The 13,583-nt window shown below is 35.6% G+C and overlaps 1 protein-coding gene across 1 annotated transcript in view; it reads right to left on the bottom strand.

Annotated features, from left to right (window-relative positions):
* ITGA1 (integrin subunit alpha 1) overlaps window positions 1-13,583 on the bottom strand; it is a 79,261-nt gene that overhangs the window by 57,089 nt on the left and 8,589 nt on the right. The gene's annotated exons all lie outside the window — the stretch shown is intronic.

The raw sequence follows: 13,583 nt of genomic DNA, 5'->3' as shown, positions 1-13,583 counted from the left end.
TCAATACTTAACTACATTTAAGTCCTACAGCCGTTAGCTTAGAGTTCCCTCTAGCCCCATTCTCCTTTCCTGTCAAGGACCATTTCCTCCAGAACACTCCACTATAACTTCTGCTTCCCAATATCTAACTTGATATAGCAACTCTAAGGACCTCCTATCTCTGGACCCCTTCTTAGGTAGAATATATTTATAGTCATTTGTTATTAAATCAAGTTTCATAAAAATGCATGGTTAAAATGACCATGTATATTACTTCCCAGAAGGAAGACCAGAAACTTAAAATGGAGCAATCTGGGGCAAAATAAATAAATAAATAAATAAAATAACTGAACAAACAAGAATTCATTAACCTAAAGAAAAACATGTTATTCACAACTCTCTCTAAAACTGCTCACAGACCTGTAAGTTTTCTTCCACAAAAAAAAAAAATAAATCTCCAGTTTGATGAGTTGAATATATTTCAATTGGTTTTCTATGAGCTTTCTAACTGCTCAGTTATGCTGGATCTCAGTTTTGCCAGCTGATGTCCTGGAAGCTCTCCTCTGTGTAGCCTTGTCTCAATTAGCATTGCAAGTCAAGTACAGCTATTGTTGGGGGAAACACATGCCAAAATACTTAGTAAACCCCAAAGCCTAAGTGTTTTTTATCTGACTTCACACGGTTAAATGGTCTGCTTTTCCTACGCCAAACTGCATACTTTAAGTATTTCCAGTTAATTTTGTTTCTATTATGCTACATGAAAAGCCCCAGTAGATTCAATAAGAATCATATATTTTCTTTTATACAAATATGAAGCTATTTGACTACCCAAAGCCTCGTTACTGTTATCATGCTAAATAATTTCTAAATATTTCTAAGTATTCTTTTCAGGTTTCTTAAGACTAACTTCCCTAACGCATGCTTGGTGGGGGAGCAAACCCCAATTTTCTTCTACTCAAACAAGGCACTCCCATACCTTTTCGAGCTTATGTAATCACAAAGATCACTTTACATCAAGGAATAGCTTCTTCAACATTATGCTTACGATTAAATCCAAAGACGTGAGTGGAATTTGCAACAGGTAGCACAATTGCTTAAAAAAAAATAGTGTGATCATCGTTACATATGAAAACTCCAGTATGGTTAATAATCAGTTTTTATGCATCTTTGAATCAGCGAAGTACTTTACAATATCAGAGTCAAAGCTCATGTAGGAGCTCACAGAATCACAAAATTGCTTGGGTTGGTAGGGACCTTAGACTATAGAAATGTACCAAGAAATTTTGAGAAAGAGATGGTAGTGTGATACCTGTTCAACAGTAAGCATCATGCCTATTCTCCACTCAAAGGAGGTTTATTTTGATGAGTTATTTGCAACACGTTCAACACCTTTCATAATCGCAGTGTATTAGAGCACAATCAAGAAAACAGAAAGCATCAAGTACTAGTTGCTGGCCAAACATGTGAGTTGGAGTAAATTACTACCTGTCGGTGTTCAAATGTGAACATCAAATGCCATTATATCTAAGTTTCTTTTGAATCCATGCTTTGTAACTGTACTTTCTCTTTCCAAGTAACAAAATATCTTTAAGAATGAAGTGAAAATGCCATGTCAAAAAATACTTGAGAAAACTAAAAAACAATGCAGTCAAGTTAATGTACTTTTGAAGGTGGATATATTGCCACTAGGGTGCTTTTTATACATTAAAAATACTGTTCTCTTTTGAGAGAACATGAACCACTGCACACATAAAAAAAATACTGTCAGCCTAGGTCACGAAACTTAAAATTGCCCATCTATAAAATTGGCCAGTAGGTACAGAAATAATCACAATTCCTTTTGAACAGTCTGGAAAATGTGATAATCACAGAAATGTAAAAAAAAAAAAAAAAAAAAAAAAAAAAAAAAAAAAAAGCACAGTTGAAAACTCATGTTATTATCCCTCCATCAGGACAAAATATAGTTTTATTTTTGTCTTCCTGATCTGTTATCATTATTCATGATTTTTTTTCCCCCAATTGTTTTCAAAGACTGTCAGGTAAATTTTCTCAAAAGTCAGCAGTCTTAAGGCTAATATCAGAATGAAAATGCTTCAGTGGCACTAACAGCTTTCTGAAAAGCAACAGCTTTCAATTTTTCCATTTCTTTACTATACAATGGCTACAAACTCCTTTCTTTCATCACCTTATGCTAAGCATAATCATTGGCTCTCTGTCAGCTGAATCGCTCAAAGCTTCAGGAAGAGAAGAAACCCTCCAAAAGAAAATGCGAATATCTTGATGTGATCGTCTCACACATGGCTAACCAAAGTACTACAGAACGTAAATTCAAACCAGTTCTTATACAGTGCAGCAAAAACACAGAGACAATGTACACACTAAAATTGATTAGCTCGTATTTGTTATCTATAAAATGTATCAATATCAATTCAGCTGTGATCCAAGAAACTGTAGTAAGTGCAGTGAAATGGAAAAGATGGAAGCTCACAAATCTCTCTTTCCAGTCCAATATACCTCTGTTAAGCAGTAATTTTGGAGAAAAACAAAAACAAACCAAATAAAAATATGAACAAGGAAAAATTCCTAAGCTGAGCAGGGACATACATACTTTGGAGTTAAATTTCAGCTCTGTATATTAAAAGAAAACAACAACAACAACTTGTAAACTATAGTTGAGTTGTCTCAAGAACTCCTCTCCCAATATTTCTGATAATACAGCATCTATGATAATTTTGACTAGAATACTCAAGAACACTCATTTTCTTCATCTAAGGCATCTTCTAGTACAGTAAGAGGGAAGCACTACATTGCTCCAATTTTTTATTTCATGACTGCATTAAAAAAAAAGAATTCCATGTTTCCCTGTTTAAAATATTTACTTCCTAATTTTAACAGGGATTTGAAAACTCCAGAACTTAAAAGACTTTCTTAGCACCTTCCTTAACATTATTTTATTCTTAGTCCTCCTTTATTTATCAAACTTCTTGTATCAAGTTCAGCTCACAATGAGTTGCAACAAAATGTAAACCAAACAAATGGATTTTTATGAAACTGAAGTCCCTTTAAAATGCAGCGGGAGAATCTATGACAGCCTAATACAGAAAGCACTTCTATAAAGTAAAGTATCCTAGTAAAGGCTTTTTTTTTTTTTTTTTTTTTTTTTTGGTATATGTGTGTGTGTAGTTAAACAGTCATACTTGCAGTTTTCTGAGAGCAGAACAGTAGAGATGAAACCTGCTGTTACTAAAAACTAATTTTGGAAGGTTTAAAAATGCTGCACATTGAGATTAGAATGATAAATATGAATCATTATCCAAATAGCTTTTTATTGCTTTTAATATATTAATTCTTTGTAAAGAATCAACTGTACTGTCAATAATATTGTTCAAGATGTCATTTTTTACTTTTTTTTTTTTTTCATAACTACAAAATATAACGACAGTGGAAATATAGTTGTTTAGACATTGCTAGAGGCAGTAATGGGAAATAAAGTCCCATATTTGTTGAAATACTGGAATGACACCAGATGCCAGCACTGTCACAACACAACATAACTGGAAGCACCTCTCCATTCCCAACTGTGCAGAAGCCAACAGGGGATGCCTGCTTTGTCCTGTGGGAGCACAGCACAGCAGGTGTTGCCTGTTTAAACAGAGTGGCACAGCCTGCTTACAAGCAATATCTTGAGCTTGTCTCAAGCACAGGCTGACATGAGTAATCATGGTATCAGTTCTCTATCAAGACATATGGAGCACTTCGGCTTCAAAACTTGTTACTGCTCAGTGGTGAAAGAGAAGAGAAACACCAGCAGTCCATTTCCTTACCCTACCTACAAGTTGTTGCCTAGGTAAGAAATCTAACCTTGCACCAGACAGTTTAACGAATACAGGTCGATGATACAATAAGTTTTTAACTGAGAAATCCAAGCAGACAAGAACGTGGGACCACAGTGGTCATTACATTCCATCTTCCTTAAAACAAACCATAAATTATCTGCCTCATGTACAAATGGCCACAAAAACCACCACCACATGCAGGCCACAAAAGACACTGCAGAAAAGAGAAGCAGTAATTTGTTCTAAACTATGCTTTCATAATTGCATGGAAACTACCACAAGAACAAATGACATTGCACTGGCCAATTCAGAAACTACTGCTATGCAGTAGTTTCCTCACCTTACTGAAGCAGCTTCACTCATCTTATGGTCTAGGACAACCATAAGGACTTCTACATGCTTGCTGTTTTATATGTTAGTAGCTAATCTCCAGTTTATCTGCAAGGTGAACTTAATTTACAGGCAACAGATAAAACCCAGCCTTCTGTACATAGATTAATGTACCAGTAACTCAGGAAGTGGAAAACAATGTTCACCAGAGAGTAGCAGAAAACTCAATGAAACCAAAAAGCCAAATTTGCACCTGTGTATGTCTGCTGAAATGAAAGCAAAAGATACCTCCAGTGTAGGTTAGAACCTTGCTCCCCAGAATGATCATGTGTGACATCTTTGAAGTGGTATATACCACAGATCTGTGACTCTACCATTGTCATTTCACAGTGCAGTCTGGGAAATAAACTAATTTTCAAAATTACAGTAACAGTATATGGGGGACATGTATCTTTTGTTACACTTTTATAGTAAAGGTACTTTGTTTTTCATTTAAAAGGCTAATAAATTATCCAAAAGATAGTATGAATTATCAATATTGAATAGTAATATGCTGAAAACTCAATGCAAATTATATGCATTGTCAACCATTTCTACTAATTTTTAAAGACTATGACACTCTAATAGCAGGAAGAGCTAGGAAGGCACCCCCTTTGCTGTACTGTTGGTGTAGTGATGTTATTGGCAAGGCAGGTGAAAGCACTACAGAAATAATCCCAGGTCATTTTACTGCAAATGTTCTCTTTTACTCATCAAGAAACAATTCAGGGAAATTTGGAACTAGCCATTCAGAGACTGTAAGAGGAAGGTTTGTTCCTCCCCTCTTCCCCCCTCCAAAATAAACCTGGACTCTAGAGGGAGAAAAACATCCTGTTTTTTAGATATAGTTTAAGATAGAGCTTTCTACATGACTTACTGGTGCTAATAACTGACATTTCCTACCCACAACACATGAAGTACACCCATGATTTTAAGATAGCTGTCCATCCCAAGCTGGTTCAGAAAAAGTATTCAGGCATTAAAAGGAGCTGCACAGAGAACCTGTTATACCTTTGAAACATCTACATCAACTTCACACAAGTACCCTACAGAGTTTATCAGTGATGAAATTTTATTTTGTCTTGTGGATGTCACTTGTCCAAAGTAAACAGAAGTTTGCAAAGCTAAAGACAGATATCTAAGACTGACTCAGTCTTCTGAAGTTGACAGGAGCTACAAGTGTTGGAAAAGAACCTCCTAAAAAGGCAAAAAGAACCTCATGACACCATCTTCTGTCCCACAACTTCTGCAAAAACTTGTCACCCTATCACAGATTTATCATCAGCTTTACGTAAGTAGCATCCTAACTAGAGTTTCAGCAGCAGCAGGAGTGATGGTGTTCAGCTTTGCCCTGAAGCCCAGCTAAGAGGCTGTGACAAAAATGCCGATGCTGTGCACTTTATTATTATTATTATTATTATTATTATTATTATTATTACTACTACTACTACTACTACTACTACTGTTATTCTACAGCCTATAGCTCTTTGGATACTGCTGCTGCATTTGTCTAAGGCTGACATCTCTAACCTGTGCAGAGATAAAGAGGGGATCAACTCAAAGCAGCTCACTTCGGAGTCTCTGAAGGAAAAGTGCTTTCTAAAGGAAACACATTTAATGATCAATGAAGTGGGATCGATGCGTGTTCATAAACAAAAAGCTGATTTATTTATTTTTTAAATAAATCGTTAGAGCTCTTGGAAGACAGCAGACTGACGGAGATCGAGAGGCAATTACTCAATAAACCCAGGTACATAATGCAAGCATCTTCACGTTGTCAGCTCAGCCATAGTTTGAGAAAGAGTTTCTGCCTGCTCACTCAATCCTAACACGAGTCAGGTATTGCAGTACGAACTGGTACAAACATATGTGCTAAGTCTTGGACTCAGAAACATGGCAACTCAGTTCTCCACTAAAACAATAGCAGCAAGCACTCTGCTTCTGTTCAGAGGACAGGGTACAGGATTGCTGAATCAATTCCTATCTGCTGCTGGCAGCTACATCATCTCTTTCAGGGTGAACAAATTCCATGTCAAAGAGACCTTTTGCTCTGATTATTCTGACTGGAAGGCAATTCCAACTTCTTATTTTTCAGTAGTAGGAATTTTCTCCTCTCTGGCACATAGTTATTTCTTGCCAGTTCTTGTGTCAAAATAAGAGTTTTTAAGCTAGAGAACAAAGCAGTTTAAAAAGTGTTCTAGAAATAAAACTGAAAGCATTCAATTCCAAAATGCTGCTGTCTAAATCTCTAAGCATTTTTCACTGACAATTCCAATAGTGCTCTCCTTGAAAAGAAAGACTATGTAAAACTGTATAAGCTTTTTGGCTGGAAGAACAAGTCTTCAAAGTTAGGAAAGGTTAGATTTAGTGTTGTCAGCACTAACACTAATTTGGTTCTTTCTGAACACTTAATAGGATTTTTGTGTCATAATAGAAGTAGCATGTGATCATGCAAGTAGACTTGCATAAAACATATACAGACAGCTTGCAATTGCTCAAGCAATCAAACTTCTTTACCAAGAGGTTTATATGCTTGACTTGTCAACTAAGTGTCTGTCTACTAATAGATTTTTAATAACTGATTCCTGACACTTAAGAGAAAAAGCATCAGATCTTGCCATTTGCCTGACTTGACTTACTATAAAAATGGTTAATAAAAATGATTTTTTTATGGCTTTCTCTTACTGTTTCTTCTAAATAATTCACCCTCAAAAACTCTGAAAGGTTTATTTTAATCATCTTCTGTTGATTTTTTTTTATTAGAAATTAACTAATTAGAAATTGACCAGAAAGCACACAAAGTGCCTTTGTCTGTCAAAAGCAAGCCATGTTACTTTTGTAAAAATAGATAGAAAAGGCTATGTTCATAGCCAGGAATGAAAAGAAGACCATCTTTCACAATTCTCAGATATATCAATGACTCTACGTGTGACTTTTCTGTAGCCAGACCAAAAGAAACTTCAGTGACCATGCAGTGACAGGATAAGCAATTCTCTTGAGCTCTCAATACTGTAATTTCCAGTCCAAGGCTTCTCTCCCTCAGATAAAAACTTAATCACATTAGCTGGCATCGTAAAGAAAGATAAAATAATTCAGTTGGAAAGGACTACAGATATTCTAAACATCCACTGCTGTTATTTTCAAGGAAGAAGTCTCATGCTCAGCACAGCATCTTATGTTTTCTGTCAAAATGTAACTTTTCATCCTTCCTCACTGGTCTGGAACTTGGAAACACTCACTTGTTAAGCAGCTGCTCCTTTCCTGCCTCCTAACACCATTTTCCTGAGGTACCAGCTCAGAGTGAGGACAGCTGCTGCCCCCAGTTTGGCCATTCTGGCAGACAGCTGATATTTTCCCAGCAACGTATTAAACAAACAAACAAACAAACAAACAAACAAAAAGGTCTACTTAAGCTCCTCTTACCTTACCTATAGCAGTACACCAGTTTCCACTTGGGAGAGGAATAAATTATATGGAATAAAAGAATTTACCAAAGAGAGTGGAAGTGGTCTTAGGGCAACTTTACAATAAAGATAAATAATAAACAATGCAATTAATAAATTTCTCTTACACCTAAACCAAAATGATTATACCAGTGTTAAACATTTGAAGTCACCAGTCTGAATGCTGCAGGTCAAAGGAAAAGGTACCTGCAGGTTTCAGAACTCCAGAAGCCTTTGAATGAAACGCTCATGAGCATTTGATAATCAGCCATCAGACATCCTAGATGTAGCATATGCTACCAATCTCCTCCAACTGTAAAGAAATGTTGAGGTCTGAAAATAAAGATGAAGATTAAGCTTGTGTTCTCAAGTCATTGCTTCAGCAACCACATGCAACTACAAGATAACAGTTGTTAGCTGCTTTTTTTCTTTTAAATCATGAAGACACTACGGTTTGAGGATACCACATTTTTACACGCACACACACAGCTACCTACTTTCACATATGTTTGATGTTTCAATTCCTTCTTTTGAAGTACTTTCAATACAAAGTCTTAGGACAAATGCTTTTAGCTAAGAATATGTATTGAAGCTGGATAGGGAATTATCTGCTTGTCTTCAGAAGTGAGATTTGCTTGACTGCCACCAGATCCAATGTCTTTTTTGAAAACACTGGACCCTCTTCAGGACTATTTTCTGAAACATGAAGACTGTGGTTGCAGTGTGTTTTGTAGACACAGACCCAGCTTTAAATCACTTTCCTATCCCACTCAGGTAAGAAACCTAAAAAATGTCTCCTATTGCCAAGAGGTTTTGCACCTGGGTCAGTGTGGAATACTTAGAAAACGTCAAATGGTACTTATCAAAGATAACTTTTAGAAAAGGAAGCACCTTTAGCCGAGTACTAACAATACATTCGAAAAGGGTCTTAAGCTTCATGCATTCAGTCCTCTTTGACCCCAAGACTTTCTTCACTATTCTAGGGGTGGTTTTGATTATAAATTCCATTTTAGACCAGAGATAATACTTCTGATTGACCCTGGTATGTACATTCCTAAAAAGGATGACTAGTTTCAACCAATTAACATTGTCTAATGGAACAGCTATTTTGCCAGAGGATCGTAGTTTGACAGTCAGTAATTATTAGAACAGTATGACAGTAATTACATGAGCTGTGAACATACCATTTCCCAAACACAGGGCAATAAATTAGAGATTGATACAGCATAATCTATCAAAAGCTGGCAGTGTTTGAAAGCTGCTTCTGCACGTTGCATTTCCCAGAAGGCACTGACTTGGTAGCAAACACTGCTCCAGTATCAGCCCTGCTGTTTCTTGTACAGTCCCCAAGTAGGACAAGAGGAAGAAGGATTTTCAGAAAACGAAACAACTGTGGTTTCAGAGATCTTTTCCTCACACTACATTTTAGACTATGACATGTTAAGACAGTGTTTTTGACAGAAAAGCTATACTGCATTTCTAATACACTCAAGTTCAGAAGCTTACAGAGAACATGCACTACAGTTTAGTTGTTACACTTGGGACACTTTTTCGTGTTCTGTATCATGCAAGTAGTTATCCTCAAATCAAAGTCAATGCCCTATATGAGTCAAGCATAAAAATATGTGGCAGGAATGAGCATCAAGCTTATTAAGCAATTCTTTGGGCAACTGTCACAAGAAGCTACACAGCCAATGTTTATTCTTCCCAGGGCTGAAAAAGTCCAGGCTTGACCCATGTCAGAGACTGAATTAAGAACTGTAACAAAAACCACAAGACCCAACAGGTTAGGCATTTCCTTAGCTCTAAAGTAGCAGTATAATAAATTTGCAAAATATTTTCCTACACAAAACCTGAACACAGCAGTCTCTAAATACAGGTTGTGGCCATTGCAATAGAACCAAACACACTGCAAAATCAACTACTGTGTTTCTATTTACTTCTACCATCTGCAAAATCAAATCAAATAGAAAAACTGTAAGGCCCAGCAACACTGAAAGTTGTAATTCAGTCACTTTATAACAACTTGTAGGCATTTAACAGGAACTGAGAAATGAGAGAATGCTACCCTGAGCTATGTATTTCCCCACATTAGCACAATTTGTTTGGAGAAGAAACTGTCATCAGTCTCAGCCACCTAAGTTACATACCTCACTCTGCATTTTGAAAGCTTCCTTACGAAATAAACCTTTTAACTGTATCTTAAAACAAAAGAGAAAAAAAAAAAAAAAAAAACATAAGAAAAAAAAAATCAAGCCAGAAGTTTTGTCATATTGAAAAAGTAGGTTTCTGAAGTTAATCCTTCACTTTCTTTTTCCACATTATTAATATACCTTGAAGGAATTCCAAGTTATAAACGATTCCTAATTGCAGTTTCACATTTTTAAAACTGCTTTCCTAGCTCATCATTAGAAGAAATAGATTATGTACTGCACAAATGCGGCATCAGACAAAACAGCACAAACCTTTTTAGAACTTGTTTCTCCTGTAAAACTAGACATCCATTGCATTTATAAACAGGTTTCCTTTCTTTAAAACCAGGTAAGAATATCCCAAATAAAGTGATCAGTGTGACTTAAAAAAAAAAAAATCACATGCATATGATTCTATCTTTTATTTCTGCCTTGCCTTTACAAAACTGACATCTTCTGGACGGATGATCCAGCTTTCAGAAAGAAATTAGAGAAGCTCAAACACTAAATAAGTCAGAGAAAGCAGCTACAATATGCTTTTACAGAGAAAGACAAACCAATGTCAGTGGCTGAGAAGTTAAACTAAGAAAGATTTTAAGTTCACAGCTACTCAGCCTTCATAAAAACAGTAGCAAATTATGAAAATTACTTAAGACATCCCACAGCATCTTTTCCTTTAAAAATATCACACAAGTTGCATCTCAAATTCAGCTGAAGAGCTACAGGACTGTTGTTATACCGGTCACATTTACTACCAATATTTAGCTCAAACACAGTGTGTACAATGGTGAAAACAGAAAGAAGAAATGAAATAAAGACTTCCCTGTGTCAAATACTTCTAAATGGTGTACAATTTCAGTGAAGATTTGTCTTTTATTATTTTGCTTTTTAACTAGTGGGATTATTTTGGTCTCTTTATTATTTTGGTCTCTTTTGGTCTCTCAGCAAGCTCTGTTTTGTAGCAAACTTTATCCTATAACCTCCTCCCTCCCCCCAAGCCTGACATAGTAACTGGACGTTAATGCCAAAGCGGACATAACTAACTAGGGTTTACTCCGAAGTATGAGTTTGCAACAGATGCTCTATGACCTAAATCAATGAATTTATTTGGATATTCTAAGCTACTCCAGGGAACAGGCTCAAGCCAATTTCATGATACTTTTTAAAGCTTTCTTCCCACCAAACACAGCAACTATTTTGAAGTCCTGCAGCGTATAATCATTTATTTTGAAAACAGAAAAACTGGAAGATAAACCATGCTACTAATTCACAAAATTATGTCAGAATATTATCAAAATAAAACAGATAGTGTTTGAAATTACTAAATCCTTTATGGTATAAGGGAAAAATTTACATATTGTTGACTGGTTTTATTTCATGTTTCATTTTTTATTTCTAGTTCAAAAGGAAATACATGAAAATAATTTTCCCATAGCTTTAACACTTACTCATCTTAACTGCAGGTACTATGCATCTTTCATGTATGTATTATCTATACATAGAACTTAAGGTGTTTGTCAAACAAATATATTTTGCTGATACCAATTTTTCAGCTACTCACAATTCTTTTAATTTTAAAAGACACTGACATTCCTGGAACTTTGCCAGGTCAAGCATCTGCACTACTGAATATAGCCTGCTTTCAAAACTAAGCCCTTAAGCTGTTTCCTGAAACAGGATGCATTTGTCTACAGAATGAATGTATATTTATTTTACTATAAAATGCTTACCAAAAAAAATAAAAAATCCCACCCTTCCACACTTGGGGCAACTAGCTGTATATTTCTCTCAGGGGCTTAATGCAATGACAGCAGTAGCTAAAAAAAGAAAAACATTCATAATTTGTAAAGTCTGTGTAGAATTCTAACTGTAAGTAATTCAAAGAATCACTGTGAATATAGTTTCTTACCAGATGCTTGCTGGTAAGAAAAAACAAGTAAGTAGCAAAATGGTTGCCCCTTTTGTCATTGATACACTACCATAGCACAGGCACAAATAAAGTAATTGTCATTGTAACCTTTTTACAGTACACAGCAAAAACCCTTCGCAATTTCTTTTTAAATAGAATTAACTGGATTCAATTTGGTCTAAAACGTAGCAAACCACAGTCTCAGAACAGTGTGGTTTGTCTTTTAAAGTTCATTGAAAATTAAACGTAGAATTTCCTGGTGTACTACTAATCAGACGGTAAGTAGCATTAGTGTACAATTGCAACAAATTGGCAGTAACATAAGCAGGGAAATAATATAAAAGATTTTCTTAAAAAGAGAAGTTATTGACTTTATTTAGAAATAAACAATATAAATAATATTTACTGAAGACTATGTTCTTCTACATACCACATGTATTCTTTACATTTAATTTTGTGTGTTGCAAGAATCAGGGTGCTTCAAAGCTGGTAGTGTATAAAATCAAAATAGGTAGATTTTTAAAAGAAAAAGTTTTTTATTTTGCAAGTCCTACCTAATGGAAGAGCCTACATGACCATTTGAGGATGTGTGGCACTCAACATCATTCAAGACAAAACCATAAAGCTCAGATAACATTGCTGATCTGTACAAACTGACTGTAAACAACTCTCATAATGGGCTTGTCTTCAAGAGAAAAATCACAGTATTATTCAAATACAGCTATAGTGTGAGTGCTGTTCATGCATTCTTTAGAATACCTGTTCTTCTGCAGGGAAGACAGGAGAGAGCTTTTAACTCAAAATGACTTCCTAATCAAGGAGTTTAGGCTGATGTTTCAGTTGATACAACTTAGCAATGGATAATATCAAATTCACAGAGCTGGCACACATCAGCATTAAAGAGAGCACCATTCAATTTTTTAGGTAAAATTATTTGACACAAAACTGTTTTAAGTTTTACTCTCCAATTTTTACTGCAGTGTAAAAATCAAAACACCAACCCACAGAACTTCAGTGTTTTTCCTAAATGTTTTTTGCCGGTCTCTCCTGTTCCATTCTCCTCTGCCACATTTTAACAAGGAATGCTTATTTACACCCACAACCTGCATCATCACACATTAGCTAAGATTGAACAAACAATTCCCTAGGTTCATTCCCACATATTCATCCACATCAGAGTCTAAAAGGAGTTTGTACTTCCTCAGCATAAGACTTTTTGTCCCGGGAAGAAATAAAACTTACTGTGGCTCTCAGCACTTTCAAAAGATCAAATAAACAATTTGAAAAGTAATTTTGATTTTTTAGAGTTGTCATTGTCTTAAGCCAAGTTCTATTTGTAAATTTGTAATCTTTACTTCTGTATTATGTTTTGAAATGGGCAACAGGTAGACAAATAACATATTATGAAGTTATTTGTAGTAGTTGTTGTCAAAAGATTCCTAATGGAAGCTAGGGACCTGATTTTGTGACTCTTAATTGTACATTCATATGGCTTCACAGAACCGGCTACTTAACCTCCATGCCAATTCATATGCCATGAACATCATCATTGATAGCATACCAATACCTTGTCAGCCCTCAGAACAATTTCCCAAGGGCATTCAAAGAGATGACTGAAATGGACACACTGAGCACCACAATATGCTGTGCATCTACTATCACATTAAGGAGGAAATCATTAGTTTGAATCGTCTGGTTTGTAGAAGATTGGTTCAGATTTTTCACCGAAATATTAACCAGTTGGATTCATACACTTTAAGAAACATCTAACAGATATGAAGAAGGGTATAGAGTGGTGGGGTTGACACTAAAATGTGGCAAGTGAGCTCCTAAGAAGACCAATTATAGTTTTGCT

Source organism: Aythya ferina, assembly GCF_964211825.1.
Source record: "Aythya ferina genome assembly, chromosome: Z".
Classification (NCBI taxonomy): domain Eukaryota; kingdom Metazoa; phylum Chordata; class Aves; order Anseriformes; family Anatidae; genus Aythya; species Aythya ferina.
Note: the sequence above shows the minus strand (reverse complement) of the source record. Positions and strands in the feature narration are given on the sequence as shown.